Source organism: Schistocerca cancellata, chromosome 3 (assembly GCF_023864275.1).
Source record: "Schistocerca cancellata isolate TAMUIC-IGC-003103 chromosome 3, iqSchCanc2.1, whole genome shotgun sequence".
NCBI classification, from domain to species: Eukaryota; Metazoa; Arthropoda; class Insecta; order Orthoptera; family Acrididae; genus Schistocerca; species Schistocerca cancellata.
The window spans coordinates 425,912,539-425,931,260 of record NC_064628.1 but is presented as its reverse complement, the minus strand read 5'-3'; the positions used below and the strand labels follow the sequence as shown (position 1 = coordinate 425,931,260).

At 44.3% G+C, this 18,722-nt stretch overlaps 1 non-coding gene across 1 annotated transcript; it reads left to right on the top strand.

The window, feature by feature from the left end:
• The first annotated feature begins 18,206 nt into the window (after nucleotides 1-18,206).
• Trnat-ugu (transfer RNA threonine (anticodon UGU)) lies at nucleotides 18,207-18,278 on the top strand. Its single transcript has one exon. It is a non-coding gene; the product is annotated as a tRNA-Thr (tRNA).
• Nucleotides 18,279-18,722: the final 444 nt, after the last annotated feature.

Genomic DNA, 18,722 nt, shown 5'->3' with positions numbered 1-18,722 from the left:
GTGAACTGATGCCCCGCACGTCGTACAAGGTACGTTCAAATTTCATATACCCTGTGAGTGAACTTGAATATGTGTATAATATTTTAGGTGTAACGTAGAAGCGTTGTAGGCTTTTGAGAATTAACATGTAATTAAACAACGCTTTTACGTATTCACAGCGTACATCATGCGATTCTAACCTCAAATAAAGACACTGCTTTGCATCACCGAATGTGTTACGTAACGCCGGATGTTTTCACTGAGTTAATCCCGAAAGTACGAAATCACTACTACACAATCACATCTGCTTAAGATGCCACAAAATTACCGAAGAAAAACGGTGGCCAAATACAAATAAGAAGCTTTGAGGGAGCCATTAAGGATGTCACAAAATTAGACCCTTTCACTCCGAGTAGTAGCTGCTACTTACTCTGCTCCAAAAAGTACTATGCGTGACCATCTCAAGGAAGAAGCTACACAGCAAACAAAACTTGGACGTAAGTCTGTATTTTCAGCGGAACAACAAACGAAATTAGAATGTATCTTAAAATGCAGTAAACTATTTTCTGGGTTAACCATAGGGATGGTCCGGAATATAGCTTTCAAATTAGCTAAAGTATATAACGTGAAGCTTAATTATACAAAACTTCTGAAATGGCAGGAAAAGATTGGCACCGAAGGGACAGAAACAAGTGGTCATTACCACAACTGGTGAATGAGGCATTACAACAACACATAATGTCAAGGACAATCAAACAAACTCATAGATATTGTATATATAATAAAACTGAGTAGTAGTCAATATCTGCAATAGCTGCTTATTATATTTACACTCTATCAAGAGCGCTTTCATATTCTGGAGGTAACTTTCTGTCTCATATCTGCATATAAAATAAAATTATATAAGTAAAAACACTAGTTGTCGCCGGCCGGTGTGGCCGAGCGGATCTAGGCGCTTCAGTCTGGAACCAAGCGACTGCTACGGTCGCAGGTTCGAAACCTGCCTCGGGCATGGATGTGTGTGATGTCCTTAGGTTAGTTAGGTTTGAGTAGTTCTAAGTTCTAGGGGACTGATGACCTCAGATGTTAAGTCCCATAATGCTCAGAGCCATTTGAACCTGCCGAACGAAGTAGACAGTAAAGCGATGCAGTCACAAAATTAATCCATCATGTGCCACGAAACCCAAGTTACACGCGCGTGTAGAATCATGTCACTCCTTGTTACTACCTTGGAAGAAAGGGCAGATGGGTATCCGATCAGAACCATGCTTGATCACTAACACAGTCAAAATACGAGCCCGGACATGACATCACAATCCATGTGTAGCGGGAAAAAACATATGAGCGTAAAACATCGCAGAATGAACGTAGCGTAACTTACAACACAGCTCGCGGTGTCGATAGCGTATAAAAGAGAAGAAAACATACCATCGTCAAAATGCACTGGAGAAAAAAAACAATCAAAGAAACATACGATCCTTGGGAGTCGTCAACGTATTAAAGTTTGGCATGCGTCAGCACTAGCCACACACAAAATACTGTGGAACCAATCACGCGCCACCCTGTCGCGAAATGAAGATCACGACATCTAGCGGTAGAAACCAAAGTAAAAGGACATGCAGACTAGACTTTGGGAATCACAGCAATAAAATAGATGTCAGCATCAAATAATAATCCAGCAAATGAGACAGAAAATTTAAACACTAAAATTACGAGAAGTAACATACATTTAAAAATACTTAAGTCTGAAGGAACTGAACTACTTTGTCCCATCCTAAACTACTTTGTCCCATCCTAAACCAGATAATAGAATCTGACTAAAGTTGTAGTCAATGATGGCAGAACATTTTAAACCAATGAAACTTTAAAATATGAGAAGTGTGCAAAATATAGAAGCAAAATATCTAAAATGTTAAACCAAATTTACGTAGAAAACGACCTGTATTATTTTCTAATCAGTCCGAATTAACCTGGAGAATATGCAGAGCATATGATGAATCTCAAGCAAACCAGAGCTGACAAAGACAAATTCGTGGACGAAAATCGTCCGAAAACTAATCTGTCAAACCCCATGGAAAGGGTGGGGGTTGGGGAAGGGAATGGGGAGGGAGGGAAGACGGCGGAGCTGTTGGGAATACAGAAGAAATATAGGAGTACTGGATCTAGTGGACAGGAACATTTATTTACCCAGGATGAATGGAAACACACGGGGACCCTATCAGTAGTGACGATACTATAAGTAAATGAGATTCAGTAAAAGACACCGATGGTTTAGGTTCGTGTCGCTGTTCAATATTTTTCCCTTTTATAGTCTACTCACACCGCGAGCTGCGTTTTTATATATGTTGCGTTCATTCTGCAATGTTTTGTGCTCATGGGTTTCATTCTACCACACATGTGCTCTCTGGGCTCATCTTTTACTTGTGTTTTGGGAGATGCATTAGTGCATCATTCATGTTTCTGATCGGATGCCCATCTACCGTTTCATCCAAGGTTTCACCGCACTTCTAGCTTGGATTTCGTGGAACATGAAGGATTAGTTTTGTGACGACATCGCTTTACTGTCTACTTCTTACGGTAGGTTGTGCTGACTAATAGATCTTCTATTATGTAGCTTTATTCTACAATGAAGAGCAAAAGAACCTAGTACAACTGACTATTATTATGTATGGCCCCGCGAGCACGCTGAGTGCCGCAACACGACCTGGCATGGACTCTACTAATGTGACAGTCAATTGACACCATGAGTCCTGCAGGGCTGTCCGTAAGAGTACGACGGGGTGGAGATCTCTTCTGATGGCATCCCAGATATTCACAGTAATGTTCATGGCTGGACAGTTTCGTAGCCTTCGGAAGTGCTTAAGCTCAGAAGAGTGTTACTGGAGCCACTCCGTAGCAGTTCTGGACGTGTGGGTTGCCATTCCGTCGGAATGCACAATGGACATGAATTGATGCAGGCGATAACACGGGATGCCTACGTACGTGTCACCTGTCAAGAGTCGAATCTTGATGTGTCAGAGGTCCCATATCATTCAAACTGGATACGCCCCACACCATTACAGAGTCTCCACCAACATGAAAAGTCCCTGCTTCAGGGTCCATGGATTCATGAGGTTGTCTTCATACCCTTACTCGTCCATCCGGTAGATACAATTTGAAATGCGACTCGTCGACCAGGCAACATGTTTCCAGTCATCAACAGTGCAATGTCGGTGTTTAAGGGCCCAGACGACGCTTAAAGTTTTGGGTCGTGCAGTCAACAAGTGTACACGAGTGAGCTTTCGGCTCCGAAAGTCCATATCGATGATGGCTCGGTGAATGGTTCGCCAGCTGACTCTTGTTGAAGGCTCTGCATTGAAATCTGCATCAATTTTCGGAAGGGTTGCACTTCTGTCTCGTTGAACGATTTTCTTCAATCGCCGTTGGTCCTGTTCTTGCAGCATCTTTTCCCAGTCGATGTTGGAGACCTGACGTTTCACCAGATTCCTTATATTCACGGTACACTCGTGAAATGGTCGTATTGGAAAGTCCCCACTTCATCGCTATCTCGGAGATGCTGTGTACCATCGCTCGTGCGCCGACTATAATGCCACTTTCAAATTCACTTAAATCTTGATATCCTGCCACTGTAGCAGCAGTGACCGATCTAACAACTACGTCAGACACTTGTATTATATAGGCGTTGCCGATTGCAGCGCCGTATTCCGCCTGTTTACGAATCTGTGTATTTGAGTGCGTATACCTATACCAGTTCCTTTGGCGGTTCAGTGTATATGCAGATGTGACCTGTAGGGATCCCTCCAGGGTATGAAACCAGTCGTCATGGAGTGAAAACGTAATAAACAGCTATTGCGGATTTGGAATTAGTTTTAATGTAGACTATTTTACCATCTCTGATTTTAAACTGTTTGATTGTCCTTCGCATTATGTACAGGTATTTAGCTATGTTTGTCTGACCTATAATGTTATTTGTTTGTACTACAACAACAACAATATTTTGTGGGTTTGGGCTTAGTTTTAATATAGTCTATTGTACCATTTCTGTTTTTAAACTGTTTGATTGTCCTTTGCATTATGTACAGGTATTTAGCTGTGTTTGTCTGATCTATAATGTTATTTGTTTGTACAACAACAACAATCTTTTGGACATTTTGCGCTTCAGGAATGTATGTTCCTCCGTTTTATAGCGAATAAATACTCAGTCATTGCATGGAGGCAATGCTGATATGATAGCAGACGTTAGCGATTCGGCTTGGATCAACCACAGCCTGCTCGTGACTTTGCTATATGATTTCATCTATGCTAACCCGTTGCAGAACCAAAATTGCGGGGTAGTCTTGTCTGCTATCTGCTTCTCCGCCAGGACGAAACAATGCTTTTATTCCTTTCACCGCACGTATCACGTCGTATGCAGCCACAAGACCTGATGTAATTTGGACCTCACAAGGCTTCATAGAACAGAATATGGGACTTGTAAAGATCTTTAAATGTAGGCGGACTAATTACTCGGTATGAAGTAGTCGAACTTCTTACGGATGCCTTTAATTGCGTCAGCCATACAGAGACAAAAAAGCACTCCGTCATCAGGCCACAAGTGGCCCATCGGGACCATCCGACCGCCGTGCCATCCTCAGATGAGGATGCGGATAGGAGGGGCATGAGGTTAGCACACCGCTCTCCCGGTCGACACGATGGTTTTCTTTGACCGGAGCTGCTACTATTCGGTCGAGTAGCTACTCAATTGGCATCACGAGGCTGAGTGCACCCCGAAAAATGGCAACAGAACATGGCGGGCCGGATGGTCACCCATCCAAGTGCCGGGGACGCCCGATAGCGCTTAACTTCGGTGATCTGGCGGGAACCGTTGTATCCACTGCTTGTGCGGCTGGTCCCGGAAGAGTTTCGAGTCCTGCCTCGGGCATGGGTGTGTGTGTGTTTGTCCTTAGGATAATTTAGGGTAAGTAGTGTGTAAGCTTAGGGACTGATGACCCTAGCAGTTAAGTCCCATAACATTTCACACACATTAGAACATTTGTATCCACTGCGGCAAAGCCGTTGCCCTCATACAGAGAAGGCAGCAAACAATTTCTGGGCAATTGTTATTTGCCCAACAGATACAACTAAATCTTATGAACTTTCGTAGATATGACACCTGTGATACCGGATGCACACGTAGAATTATCATCAGATGGGCAAAGAGCAGTGACACTTGATACACAGATAGTCCTAGTGTCAACCCTGAATGTACAGTAGAGGCCAGTAAGCCCAGTAGCTGTTTTGAACACATCAGTTTTCGGCAAAACAGCAAATCAGTTTTACTTGAAGATATTACTAGTTCAAATGTTCCCTAACTGCCTCATCCGAGTCGCAAAGAAAATATCAGAAAACGACATTCAGCTACAATAACCAGTTCTCCTACGAAACAGTTTAGAAAGATATGAGCAGGTGAAAGAAAGTGAAAAGATTGTACATCCTATAAAGCTAGGAAAGCTATGAAGAAATTTCAAGCATTTGCAGACGATAACATTAACACGAAGGGACTGAGAAAAGAGCATTCCACACAAGAAGAAAAGCTCACTGAAGGAGCTGCCATGGAGAATGAGTATTATAGCCTAATGTGTGAGTGTTGGGTTTGGATGTTTTGGGGGAGGAGACCAAACAATGAGGTCATCGGTCTCATCGGATTAGGGAAGGATGGGGAAGGAAGTCAGTCGTACCCTTTTCAAAGGAACCATCCCCACATTTGCCTGACGAGATTAAGAGAAACCACGGAAAAATTTAATCAGGATGGCCGGACACGGGATTAAACGGTCGTCCTCCAGAATGCGAGTCCAGTGTGCTAACCACTGCGCCACCTTACTCGGTAATGTGTGAGGAAAAGTATGAAGATCCTGCCACTGAAGATTCGATAAAATGCTACAAATGTGATTCATTGGCCTGAGAAGGCTACACTAGTGTTGGAAGTACATGATTTACGTGTGACTTATGTGATGATTAGACTATGTCCTTGTTTACCCCACACCACCATTCATACCGAGCGGTCTAAGGCCTGCAGTCAGGGCTCAAATGGCTCTGAACACTATGCAACTTAACTTCTGACGTCATTAGTCGCCTAGAACTTAGAACTAATTAAATTTAACTAACCTAAGGACATCACACACATCCATGCCCGAGGCAGGATTCGAACCTGCGACCGTAACGGTCGCTCGGTTCCAGACTGCAGCGCCCAGAACCGCACGGCCACTTCGGCCGGCCCTGCAGTCACGGACTGTGCGGCTGGGCCCGGTGGCATGGGGGTGTGTGATTGTTCTTAGGATAATTTAGGTTAAGTAGTGTGTAAGCTTAGGGTCTGATGACCTTAGGAGTTAAGTCCCATAAGATTTTACACACATTTTTGAACCACCATCCATAATTACACCAAACTCCGTGTGGTTATCCCAGACACCTGGGCTTCGTTTCTTTCTTAATACTTGATTTGTGTTAATATTTGATTTTGTATTGTACCTATGTAGATTATGTGAACTTAAGATACATTAGTTCCAGAAAATTTCAGTACTAAACAGTATTCGTAATTTTATCTGCTTTTCTTTTATTTAAGTTCTCCCTTAAGTATTCGCACTTACTCCACTCTCCCCTATTCATCGGGTAAAGTAGAGTGGGTGACATTGCCTTAACACTAAGAAATATGATGGATTCAAATGAAGACTTTTTGACAATGTGCCCTAGATTGTGGGAGACGTACCTCAGAATTTTTAACCTCTCTGGAATCATTCTTCAGGAATGCCACCTGCTCGTTGGAAATACTGGGTCTAACAGTCGACTGTGCCTATGATTCTCTGTTCAGAAAAGTACATCTTGTGAGTCCATGTAAGTTTAGCACTTTCATCTTCTGAGCAATTAGGCGCATAGGAGTGTAGTAATCAATACCCCAACAAATTGCAGACGTCTTCAGAAATTAGAGATTGTCGTAAGACAAGAAGCGACCAATGTAATTTTAACAAAACGCCACACTAAGTAACAAATGGATCAGGTTTTTAGCATTGTGGTAACGTTGTTGTCTGGAGACACGGCACTTCTCTCAAGAGAACATTCTCTCGACGTTCTTTTCCACTTGTGCATTATGTTGTTATAAGTCAGAACCACCATTCACGTTACAAAGTAGAATACGAATAACCCGGTAGTCGTGTTTCGTCAGAATTGTGGAGCGATCTCTGCACTCCATACATCAGCTCTCTCCACGAAAGACCAAGTGATGACAGGTGGATTGCATCTTCGAAAAATCTGCCTCATATATCACATGTTCTTCTGTCGTTCCTGTGCAGACGATACGTGTCAATGAATTACTACAACTTTATACCAGTTACAGATTTACATTAACCGTGCCGTAGGCGTAGGGTGGAAACGGTAACACAAGTTGAAACCACATCGTCAAGACGCGATCCAATCAATAATGAATCCATTCTCGTTTCTAAGGACTACAATACCTTGCAATATCCCAGAAAACGCCATGCTGATGAACCTTTGGCATTTGTAAATGATTATACGATACTGAGTAGTTGCTATTTTAAAATTCATACCAAACTGCCAAAATAAACCAAAAAATATTTATTAAGTAAACGTTATTAATTTAAATGTCCATATAAAGTTCTTGAATATCCTGAGTGGAAAAAATGACTGAATTAGAGGAACCTTTGAACTTTTTGACGTCTCGTACTCAGCGCTGTAAATGATACGTGCAGGTAATTTTAAAACAAATAGCTTTCATTGACATGAAACGTGCGTCACTGCGCTCCCGAATGTCGATTTTATTTATTTATTATTTTTTTTCGCATCGGATGTCTGGCTTTTAGCGGCCATTAATGGCTTCTGGCCGCACGTCGATCAAGTCATTTTATTAGCTAACGCTTTTTCACTGTTACCGAGGACAAACATAACTGCGGCACAATGGAGCGAAAGCATTCGTTACCAATGCTCGCAGCAACGAACCTTCAAAAGAAGGTTTATTTTATGACGAGCTATGATATATAGTGGCGGATACATTTCCGTGTTGAAGATTTGTTGGGATGGGGAGAGCCTCATCAGCGCTGCGATGGCTTCGAGGCAGGCGACAACGGTTTTGGCTCGTGAGCCAATCTCCTGGTCACAGAGTGTGGTGTCACCGCCAGACACCACACTTGCTAGGTGCTAGCTTTTAAATCGACCGCGGTCCGCTAGTATACGACGGACCCGCTTGTCGCCACTGTCAGTGATGGCAGACCGAGCGCCGCCACACGGCAGGTACAGTGACACGTCCTAGCACACGCTGTTGCACCACCTTTTCGTTCGTTTGATGCGGCGTTGGAAAGCTGGACGGAGTGGTCACGCCAATTTGGATTCCATCTCGCCGCCTACAGAATTCAAGGTAACGAGCGGCAGCCTCATCTCCTTTCTTGTGTAGGTGTGTCCACCTACCGTGTGATAGTGAAATTATTTCCCCGCCGCGACGTAGCAACTCTGTCCTAAGAAGAAACTTTGTCTGCATTGGATGCCTATTTCAAAGAATCAGTTAATGTAGTTGCCAAACGGTATACATTCTTTCGTACAAAACGTATGGCCGGCCAAACAATTAGGGAGTGGGTTGCAACCTTGCAAGGCCTTACTAGGGATTGTGCTTTTGAGTGAGACTGTGGACTCCCTTATTCAGATACTATGGTGCCTGATGCAATTGCACAGAACGTTTCTGATGAAACTTCCTGGCAGATTAAAACTGTGTGCCCGACCGAGACTCGAACTCGGGACCTTTGCCTTTCGCGGGCAAGCGCTCTACCATCTGAGCTACCGAAGCACGGCTCACGCCCGGTCCTCACAGCTTTACTTCTGCCAGTATCTCGTCTCCTACCTTCCAAACTTTACAGAAGCTCTCCTGCGAACCTTGCAGAACTAGCACTCCTGAAAGAAAGGATATTGCGGAGACATGGCTTAGCCACAGCCTGGGGGATGTTTCCAGAATGAGATTTTCACTCTGCAGCGGAGTGTGCGCTGATATGAAACTTCCTGGCAGATTAAAACTGTGTGCCCGACCGAGACTCGAACTCGGGACTTTTGCCTATTGCGGGCAAGTGCTCTACCATCTGAGCTACCGAGGCACGACACAGGAGAGCTGCTGTAAAGTTTGGAAGGTAGGAGACGAGATACTGGCAGAAGTAAAGCTGTGAGGACCGGGCGTGAGTCGTGCTTCGGAAGCTCAGATGGTAGAGCACTTGCCCGCGAAAGGCAAAGGTCCCGAGTTCGAGTCTCGGTCAGGCACACAGTTTTAATCTGCCAGGAAGTTTCATATCAGCGCACACTCCGCTGCAGAGTGAAAATCTCATTCTGGAAACGTTTCTGATGTCCGTATACGGGAACAGATTTTGAAACTAGTCAATCCCTCCCTTCAACAAGTGATGGACATATTGGATAGGCAGGACACACTTGACTTTGCTCGGGAATCATTTGAAACTTCGCCAGCCGTGTGTCACGTTAACCGGCCCGCCGGGCGAGCTGCACGGAACTGTAAACAGCCCTCGCGCCCTTCCGCGCAGCCGCGTGTGCCGTGTAAGCAAGCAAATGCAGCGCTAAAATCATGCCCACGGTGTGCAACTAGACATTCGCGTGAGAATTGCCCGTCACGCCAAGCTATTTGCATTTTCTGTAATAAAAAAGGCCATGTTCAAAGTGTTTGCCAGAAAAAGCTCAAATCGGACACTCACAACCATTCCAGGCCCTTTGCTTCGCGCCGGAATCGAACCAAGAATACTCGGGCTCGTGAACCTTCGCCCATGCAAATTCATGTCGTTAATGGCACTCCGCCCAGTGCTTCTCTCTCTAACAGTGACTGTGTTCGTCCCACAAAAAGTGTGCGTCGACATCGACGGAAATCCCGTCAAGTTGCAAGTGCTTCAGTCCCAGAAACAGTTCACATTGCACAAGACAGTCGCTCTTGTCGTCAGCAGGACAATAAACTTTTTGTAGATTTGGACTTTGACGGAAACGTGATACCATTCCAGCTCGATACCGGAGCTGCAGTTTCTCTGATCAATCATGACACGTACAAACAACTGGGCATACCTCCGTTGCGTGCCGCAAATTTTAAGCTAACTACATATTCAGGTCACAAGATCCCTGTGTTAGGACAGTGCAGCCTTCTTGCAACATACAAGGGACAAACAAACCTTGTGTCATTTTACGTTCTTCGTTCTTCTTCTGTGGTGAACTTGTTTGGTTTAGATTTATTTCAGTTGTTTAACTTGTCTATAGTCAATCAGGTCCTATCTGTGAACCAGACTGTGCCTTCAGCCAGTGTTTCTCGTCTATGTGAAGAATTTGCAGACATTTTTGCACCGGGCCTTGGTTGCGCTAAGAACTATAAAGCACATTTGGAACTGAAAGTCAACGCGCAACCGAAATTTTGCAGAGCGCGCAATGTTCCCTGCGCATTGCGTGATGAGGTCGCAAGAACATTAACCGATTTGGAATCACAAGGTGTAATTGAACGTCTGCAGGCTTCTCTCTGGGCATCACCCTTAGTAATTTTGCACAAACCTTCTGGAAACTTGAGACTTTGTGTGGACTTCAAGGCAACAGTGAATCCACAACTAGTGACTGATACTTTTCCTTTACCCCGCCCGGAAGATCTTTTTGACAAACTGTGCCCGGGTAAATATTTTTCAAAGTTGGACCTAGCAGATGCGTACTTGCAAATACCGGTGGACGAAGAATCACAGCGCGTCTTGGTGGTTAACACGCATCTTGGTTTGTACCGATTCAAAAGACTGCCATTCGGGTGTGCATCCGCCCCTGCATTGTTTCAGCAATATCTACAAACTGCTTGTGCGTCGGTCCCTACTGCAGAAAACTATCTGGACGATATTGTGATCTCTGGAAAGACGGAAGAAGAACATTTAGCCAACCTCAGAACATTATTTCAGGTCTTGCGACAAAATGGTCTTTGCTTGCGGAAGGACAAATGTGTGATTTTTGCTCGTGATTTGCCATATCTGGGACATGTACTCAATGCCCTAAAGCATACATCCCAGTCCAGAGCACCTCCGTGCCATACAAGACTTGCCTTCGACGCAGAATTTGAAGCAGCTACAGAGTGTGCTGGGTAAAATAAATTATTACCATCGATATATCCCCCATGCCTCTTCCACTTCAGCTCCGCTTCATCGCTTACGCCGTAAAGGTGTTCCGTTCGTCTGGACGACGGAATGCGAACGCGCCTTTCGCCAGTTGAAATCGGCGTTGCTTTCCAATACTTGCCTTACGCCATTCGATCCCTGGAAGCCCCTTTTGTTGATGGTAGATGAATCGGATTTCGGGATCGGTACTGTGCTTGCGCACAAAGATGGTTCGCACGATCGCCCTATTGCCTTTGCGTCCAAATTGCTCTCGTCTGCGCAAAGAAATTATTCACAGATCGAGAAAGAAGCTTTGGCTCTCGTATTTGGTGTTACCAAGTTTCATGATATCTTGTATGGTCGTCACTTTACCATCATCACAGACCACAAATCTTTGACATCGCTTTTTCATCCGAACAAGCCTGTACCTCCACGTACAGCGCAGAAATTCATTCGCTGGTCTATTTTCCTCACGCAGTACCGCTACGATATCTTGTATCGGTCCACTGCTAAGCACGGAAACGCCGATGCGTTGTCCCGTTTGCCTGTTGCTGAGGATAGAGCATTTGATTCTTCCGAACTTGCTTGCATGTTCATGGATTCGGAAACCGATGACGTGGTCGAATCGTTTCCGATTGATTTTCGTCGTGTAGCTACAGCCACAGCTGCTGACCCTGTCCTTGCTACCGTTTTGCGTTTTGTTGCTACGCAATGGCCCTTGTCAAAGTCACGGATCGAGGATCCGTTGGTTCGCCGATTTTTTGCTCACAAGGAGAGACTTTTTTTCGACGTGGTATTTTGCTGTTGCGTTCTGATAATGATCAGTCCAGGGTCGTGGTCCCACGTTCGTTACAGTTCTCTGTCTTAAAGCTTCTCCACCAAGGACATTGGGGTATAGTGCGAACGAAACAACTTTCTCGTCAGCACTGTACTTGGTTCGGAATCGATGCTGCGATTACGAACATGTGCTCTTCTTGCATGGCGTGTGTCGAACAACACTCCACACCACCACGGAAATTCTTTGCATGGCCCAAAACCACTTCCCCTTGGCAACGCTTACACATCAATTTTGCTGGTCCATTCTGGAATGCTCGATGGTTGGTTCTGGTCGATTCCTTCACTAATTTTTCTTTTGTTGTCCGGATGTCTTCCACGACGTCTTCTGCCACCATCCAAGATTTGTCCGCTGTCTTTTGCCTTGAAGGTCTTCCACAGACTATTGTTTCCGACAATGGCCCACAATTCGTGTCCGCAGCATTTCAGTCTTTCTACAAGGCCAATGGTATTCAACATCTGACATCCGCGCCGTTTTCGCCACAGTCAAACGGTGCCGCTGAACGTTTGGTCCGGACTTTCAAGCCAAAGATGTTGAAGTTGAAAGAGTCGCATTCTCGGGAGGACGCGTTATTGTTCTTTTTGTCCTCATATCGCTCTCAGCCCCGCGATGGTCGCTCGCCGGCTGAGTTGCTTCATGGTCGCCCTCATCGAACCTTGATGTCTTTGCTACATCCGCCGCATCAGGTTCCTGTGCAGCGGCAGACACCTGCTTTTGCTCCAGGCGACGTTGTATACTATCGCAACTATCGCGGTTCACGGCGTTGGCTCGCAGGGCGCATTCTTCGCTGCCTCGGCCGCGCGATGTATCTTGTTTTGGGGGCCTCTGGTGAGGTGCGTCGGCATCTCAATCAGCTGCGCCTCTGTCGTCGCACGGGATCTGCCGCTCCCCGTCTGCTTTCAGCGACGGTTCCGTCCGGTCAGCGCCCTGGGGACCCATCTACTAGCTCGCCTCATCCCCAGGTGTTACCGACGCTGCCTTCCATTTTGCCCCATGGCGACGCGCCGCCTCCGCCACCTGATCTCCCGCCGGCGACGCCCACAGTAGACGCGTCGCTGCAACCGCCGGGCGCCTCCCTGGATCACGCGCAGCCGATCGCTTCCCGTGACCAGTTGTTCTCCGCCTTGGAACTCTTGCCCGCTCCGGACCATCAGTCGTCTTCGCCAGTCGGGTGCTCCGACTCGATGGAGGTCGACCCTTCGGCCCCTCCTGACTATCTACGGGCGCATACACCGCATGTTGGCGTGCACCCTGGACTAGGTTTCCAGGCGTTTCCTAGCTCCCCTCGGACCGAATGGCCGGGTGCGGGTGGCACAGCCTCGCCTGTTGTTAGGCTCCCCACCTCGTCGCATACGTCAACATGGGGTCCTCCCCACGGCGGGCGGAAGCCTTATAATACAACCGTACGCCGATTTGCTGGGGAGGAATGTGGTGTCACCGCCAGACACCCGCGGTCCGCGGTCCGCTAGTATACGACGGACCCGCTTGTCGCCACTGTCAGTGATGGCAGACCAAGCGCCGCCACACGGCAGGTCTAGTGACACGTCCTAGCACTCGCCCCAGTTGTACAGCAGACTTTGCTAGCGATGCTACATTGACAAATACGCTCTCATTTGCCGAGACGATAGTTAGCATAGCCTTCAGCTACGTCATTTGCTACGACCTAGCAAGGCGCCATAGCATTTGATAATTAATATTGTGAAGCCTGTACGGTAACGAGAGATGTTCATCAATTGTGGATTAAAGTTAAGTATTCTACCAGTTACTCTTGTTTTGCTAGTCTTATTTCTCTGACCTGTTCCAGACCTCACGCCAGCCTGCGTGAGGTTAATCGCGTGCCTTTCGGCTTCCTCCAAACTCCGTGAATTGGCTCCTGCCAATTCACAACACAGTGCAACTCTTACACCTAACGACGGCAAATATTTGTCCTGAATTTTCCAACCACTGCCTTCCCCTGCAATTTTTGCCATCTACAGCTCCTTTTAAGACGATGGAAGTCGTTTCCTGACATCTCAACAAATGTATCTCAACAAATGCCTTATCACCCCATTCCTTCTTGTTGTTAGTGTTCTCAATGCAGTTTTTTCGTCGCCTTTTCTGGGGAACCACCTCATTTCTTATCAGTTCACTCATCTACGCTGAGTCCTTTTGTAACACCTTACGGACGTTTCGATTGTCTCCTTTCCTGTTTGGGCCTAGGAACTTAAACGTTTTTAGCGGCATCATCGAAAAGATGTATCATTGTCGGTTTCAACAAATAAACAATTGTTCCTTCCTTCTGCTCCAGCACGTTATTCACAGCATTAACTAACAGGATTTTTTTCAAGCTATTTAAACAGCGAGGAACATCGGTTCACTAAATGTAAGAGAAGTAAAGACAAATTCACTCTCCCTGCTTCAATTGCTCAAAACGGCATCAATGCCCCATGACGGGTCATAATCTTACGTGTCTAGACGCAGAGACGTTTTGTAACTATTCTCCGCACAAGCATATGTTGAGGAAAAAGTTAGGATGGTTCCTTAACGTTGCCATAATCTTACTGAAACCATCTGCGGTCCATGTTCGTTCACTAAATCTACTGATCTTGTCACCTCCGGAGCGGCCAGTGTTACATCCAATCATATGAAATGAGGGCTGGTTTCCGTCTCTAATCACATTATGCTCGATGAACGGTGAAAGCTGAAATTATTTTCTTCTCCTTCCCTTATTAAGAAATCGACGCAGTCGTCGTTGCTCACTACAGAAAAATGTTAAGTGCTTCTTCAACTTCGTTAGAAATTCTCACCCACTGCGAGTTAAGGTGTTCTCAAATAATCATCAACTGTTAGACTGCATAGGCTGCCAGCTGTTCCAATAACTACGACTTCCAACCTCTGCCGAAAAGTACAGTACTATCAAATTGCCACTGCGGCCGTTCAACTGTTTGTTTTGCTTGTAGTGCCCTTACGTTGAGTGCTGAAAGCATTGGATGTGAGTAGTTTGGAAAAAAATTTAATGAAGAATGTAACAGAGAAATTCACTCATATGGATTGAGAAATATGGAATGATTTAAAAGCGGCAAAAAGCTGTGTGTGCTTTAGGTCCCGGGACAGTGGAATGCTGAACATATCGCCTGTAAAACGCCACTATGAAACTAGTCACAATCCTTCCTGTCAAAAAAATCGATACACACAAAATGAAGTCATTCTATCTGTTGGTAAAGACATGAATAGGCAGTTTGTGAGTAGGCTGTTTATGTTTTCTTATTGGCAACGTTACGTAACGCTCTGTATGAAAATCACTGGCTGTGCTGTGTGCAGTCTGTGGCTAGTTTGCATTGTTGTCTGCCATTGTAGTGTTGGGCAGCGGCAGCTGGATGTGAACAGCGCGTAGCGTTGCGCAGTTGGAGGTGAGCCGCCAACAGTGGTGGATGTCGGAAATGAGATCGCGGATTTTTGAGTACAGAATGGATATTGTGAACTGCTATGTATATTATGCTTTTTCAACACTGTTAAAGTAAATACATTGTTTGTTCTCCATTAAAATCTTTCATTTGCTAACTATGCCTATCAGTAGTTAGTGCCTTCCGTAGTTTGAATCTTTTATTTAGATGGCAGTAGCGGCGCTCGCTGTATTGCAGTAGTTCGGGTAACGGAGATTTTTGGTGAGGTAAGTGATTTGTGTAGCTTTCTGCAATAATTTCAAAACCTAAAAAGAATGCTCTGCTCATTTAAATAGTGTCATCTATCTCAAACGTACTTTAAAATCATGATCCCATACCAAATATATCATTCAAAGCTCTCATAGTATCACAATGGTTCTGAAAAAATATGAACAGTTCACAAAGTACAGACAAAATACGATTTCATAAGTGTGAAGTTATCCAGCTGTGTAATTGCGTATACATCTGTCACTGACGTAGTAAAAAAAAATTGTCTCTCTCAGTTAAATGGTCAGATAGCTGTGTAATTTATGTATTAGAGAAATATGGTACCGATGTGTAAAGTTGTATAAGCAAATACCATATTAGCTAGGGCTCCTTGTGCTTGCCAAACGCATGGTACACAAAGTAGGCGTGTACCCCCTGAGGATTAATGTAATTATACCTTCAGGTGTTACAGGTTACAGCAATGGAATGACTAATGAGAATTTGTGAAAAAAAACTGTAATTACTATTATGATGAATGATCAGGACTATCTTTATAGACTGTGAGAACATTTTAGCTTTTGACCAACATTGTATCAATAAGTGTGTGCATTTGATTTCTTTGTTATTGTAATTACGATTATGAAAAATTTTTGCCCAGTGCCCAAAACCATTTGTTAATTTTTTGTGGGGAGCATGGGGGCTATGTGAGTAGGCTGTTTAGGTTTTCTTATTGGCAACGTTACGTAGCGCTCTGTATGAAAATCACTGGCTGTGCTGTGTGCAGTCTGTGGCTAGTTTGCATTGTTGTCTGCCATTGTAGTGTTGGGCAGCGGCAGCTGGATGTGAACAGCGCGTAGCGTTGCGCAGTTGGAGGCGAGCCGCCAGCAGTGGTGGATGTGGGAAATGAGATGGCGGATTTTTGAGTACAGGATGGATATTATGAACTGCTATGTATATTATGCTTTTTAACACTATTAAGGTAAATACATTGTTTTTTCTCTATTAAAATCTTTCATTTGCTAACTATGCCTATCAGTAGTTAGTGCCTTCCGTAGTTTGAATCTTTTATTTAGCTGGCAGTAGTGGCGCTCGCTGTATTGCAGTAGTTCGAGTAACGGAGATTTTTGGTGAGGTAAGTGATTTGTGAAAGGTATAGATTAATGTTAGTCAGGGCCATTCTTTTGTAGGGATTTTTGAAAGTCAGATTGCGTTGCGCTAAAAATATTGTGTGTCAGTTTAAGCACAGTCGTGTATAAATAGTTCTAAGGGGACGTTACAAGTTGACATCCATGATTACATAAGTTAGCAAGGACTGTCATACCGGTGTAGCAAATGTCATCACCCGGTACGGTAAACCTTTTGCCAACGAGGAATTTTTGAAAGGAGCCTGATAAGATAATTTTGAAAATTAAGGTAAAATAACTGAGGCCGTGAAAGATAGTCCCGTTCCTAAAAATACAACGAATGGTAGAATTTTTAAACCAGAGGAAAATGTAATAGGACAACAAAAAATTATATCCAGTCCTCAAAAGTAATTTGTAACCAAATGTGCCTAATTGACTATGTTTGCTTAATATTGCGTTGTAAATGACATCAAAGAAGAAATGCTTGCGATAGTCCTGTCGCCGGTGATTACGTCTGTTAAAATTTCGCTTACAGGAAAGGAATAAAGAAAGCAAAATATTTTCCATAACGACTGATGATGATCCCAATATGGTAAGCAAAAAAAACTGTTATATTAGTTTATTTAAAATACATAATAAACATTATGTTCTTAAATTCCATTGCATGATACATCAACAAGCCTTGCGTGCAAAGGGTGGTTTCACTTCGCTTGGCTTTAGAATGGCAGCAGTCACACAAACTCTGATTCTTATATGGTCACAAGCTTCTAATAAATGAAGTACGAAGCGTTGCTAGATGAAGACAGTTCGGTGTACATTGGCTTATTAATAAGTAACATAGTTCGCTGGTTGGCCCACGGCAACGTACAACCAAAGACTTGTGGGTTGGTAGGAAGAAAAATGAGGAAAAAACTATTCTGTATTCACAGATAATGGAAATTACCTGGGTTACAAATTCGATGTTTCTTACCGACATGGTCCAGCATGTCAGTGATTTGAACTTAGAGTTTCAAGGCACAAACAAGACAGTTCTTGTGATGATAGACTCATGTGTGCTTTCGAGGCTAAACTGCAAGTTTGCTGATAATCCTATTGTTTCCAAAAATTACAAGTATTTCCTAAATTTTAGAAAAAAATTAGAATGATTACGATTTACACGAAAAGCTAAAACAATATACAACCAGCCGCCTTACATAAGGGGCAGAGCACTGGTCTTGTAAACCAGGGGCCGTGAGTTCGATTCTCACAGGGGGCAGCACAATTTTAAATGGGGCAGTGTAATGCTTTGAACCGAAAATTTCAAAATAGCGTGTCTTTTCGGGCCAGAGCCTAGATAACAGATGATGATAGACGAAAGACTGCAACACCCCGTCAGCCATCGCTGTGGACCTCAATGGTAGCGAATTGTTGTGGCAGAGTAGATATTCGTACGCATTTTCTAAGCTCTGGAATGTATTTTTCGCGAGCGCTGTGACGACCGCAAGAACTGTACACTGCAACAGCCTCCTTAGCTCAGTGGCAGAGCACTGGTCTTGTAAACCAGCGGTCGTGAGCTCGATTCTCATAGGGGGCAGTACAATTTTAAATGGGCCAATGTAATGCTTTGAACCGAATGCGCTTTTCAGCCGAAGAATTATCATCGATATTTTCTCAACTCAGAGAGTTGTGAGAAAAACAAAATCTTATCATATATGTAGATGCGACTTCACAGGATAAACGTAATTTACCTGAATTTGTTTGGGTTTTAATTTAAGAACTTGATATGCAGCTGATTAATTTCCAGTGTTGTTCAATAAGGACTCAAAAATTTATCGGGTCAAGGAAGGAATTGCAAGTAAATCAGTTAGAAACCCTATCGAGCAATAGCAGCAAAAGTGTCAACGTTTAAATTGAGGGAATGTGGAGTTCCATTCCACGCACATATAGCTCTGTGTAGAAACTGGCGTTACCGTATCTTGACAATATTTACTCTACCTGTGTTGTGAGTCATTATGTTCTGCAATGAATAACATTCGGG